The following is a 2,088-nucleotide window of genomic DNA, read 5'->3' as shown; positions in this document are numbered from 1 at the left end:
TGTGGTCTAACATGTTTTGGAAATCTAAATGTTTCTTCTTTGTGGTGTTCTTTAGGTGAGCAACAGTGTTTTAGCAGTCCAATTATGTAGTAGCCTATACAAGTTCTATAGATCAGCAGAAGGTTATGAATTTAATGCTTTGGCATGTTACTGCTAATAGGAAATGCATATGGTGAGATTTATTTTTCCCAACTTCCTTTGCATCTTCGCATATAACTGAATATGGAGTATTTATTTTTTCAACGTGCATCAATTAAATTTGCAAGTTAATCAAGTTTTCAATTTATTCGCAAAAGAAAAATTTCAAATTGTTGCCAAACGAGAGGATAGGCTTGGGTACCTTTCATTTCACTCGCTGGACATGATGCACATTCCATTAGAGCATATCTACAAATAATTTCAGGCTACTGTTTGTGTTTCCCGTTAATTTCAGGTGCTCACGTGATGGTGCTCACAGGTGCGGTATTGCAATGGTCAGCGGCAACATTCCATGCCGTGTGCAGATCAAAAATCTCCAGCACCTATCAGTTGGTTCCCTCGAGCCCCAGGTATTGTTTATACTACACAACATGAATAAATTTTATCATGGATATGTAGTATATCACATTATTATTTTGGCAACTCAACCCTATCTCCCCGCTAGGTAATAATCTGTTGCCTATGATCTAGGTTGTTATGATGAATATATTGCTTAGATAAGGGGACCATGCTTTTTCCAGGATATTACTAAATATTTTTCTCTGAATAATTGGTTGTTTTTCTTATGAAAATTAGTGTAGACTATATACTCTGTAAGTGTAGAACTTTGGAACATTGGCGAGATAGACTAAAAGGAAGTGCTACTTCTCCGTAAGTATATTGTTGTGAAAAATCCACTTACTAAAACAGCAGTTCTACCTTCAACCACAATTGTGGGCGCTGGGCACATCAACACTGACCTTCAACAGCAGTTAGTTAAAATTAATCAATTATATGTATAGGGAGAATCCAAGAATTATTTGCTATGGTAATAATTGTTATATTGAGATGTCAGAAATGATCTTTAGCTTACACACCATAGAGATTAAAATGTCACTTTACCTGGCTGTTTTCTCTTCTATTACAGTACAGATAGTACAGTTATGTATACCAACTTGGACTATTCATCTGTACTAAAACTTATGCTTTTCTATTTCAGAGATTAATTGAGACTAGAGCTATGAAGTGTTCTCTTTTATTTCTTGGTCAGATTGTTGGATGTCAGGTAATATAATTTTTCTATTTCATCGATTGTTATGCTTGTTTTCCTATAATGAAGTTGACAAACATATGCCTTAATATAATTTTTCTGCGTGAGTAATTTTTTGCCTTTGGATAACTTATATTTGGTACCAAATTAAAGTTTTGCTTTACTTTTAGCGGTCGTATTTGAGAATATTGGTGTGCTTTACTTCCAGTCATTATAGTTGTTGATCTTCAATATGCTTTGTGTGTTCGTGCATTAGCCCTTTTGTAGGTTGAATAGTTGTACCCTAAATATTTAATTCTCCTACTATTTCAGCGTCAACTCTCTAGAGCAATCAACAGTGTCCTATGTTCATGTGTTTCTGCCTTTTTGTTCTCACCTTGGCTGGTCCGTAACAAAACTCAATACCTAATGATGAACACTTAAGGTAACCCTTGCCACCATTGAGGAATAAAATAATGAAGATCGATAGTGATTCACATGCTTTTGATATTGAACATTAATTATTTTACTATATGCATTTCCTATAAATTTCCTTACTGATCAATGCTAAATCTTTCTCTCTGAAGGCCTCTTATTAACACCTTTTAAGATCAACGAATGAGCTTCTGAACTGGCTTTCTGTGGTACTGAACTTGCTCGTCTTCAGATAAGGTGATCTTTTTATGAGTGGTATTAGTAAGTATTATTCCTGCATAGTAGCATCAAGTCTATAGAGGAGTTTTTAAATGCTCGTTAGTAAGGGCTGCTTGGTTTTCCTTAGCTAGGTGTGGAATGCTATTGTCGCTCATTCGAAGTTGCTTGTGTATCTCATCATACAGGAACGCCGAGCCTGTTACGAGACATTGGTCCCGAAGTGCAAC

The 2,088-nt window shown here is 35.5% G+C and overlaps 1 long non-coding RNA gene across 1 annotated transcript; it reads left to right on the top strand.

Moving 5' to 3' along the window:
- On the top strand, window positions 1-1,822 carry LOC124694152. Its single transcript, XR_007000426.1, has 3 exons — window positions 1-55; window positions 434-548; window positions 1,541-1,822. It is a non-coding gene; the product is annotated as an uncharacterized LOC124694152 (long non-coding RNA).
- The last annotated feature ends 266 nt before the right edge of the window (window positions 1,823-2,088 follow it).

Source organism: Lolium rigidum, chromosome 3, assembly GCF_022539505.1.
Source record: "Lolium rigidum isolate FL_2022 chromosome 3, APGP_CSIRO_Lrig_0.1, whole genome shotgun sequence".
NCBI classification, from domain to species: Eukaryota; Viridiplantae; Streptophyta; class Magnoliopsida; order Poales; family Poaceae; genus Lolium; species Lolium rigidum.
Note: the sequence above shows the minus strand (reverse complement) of the source record. Positions and strands in the feature narration are given on the sequence as shown.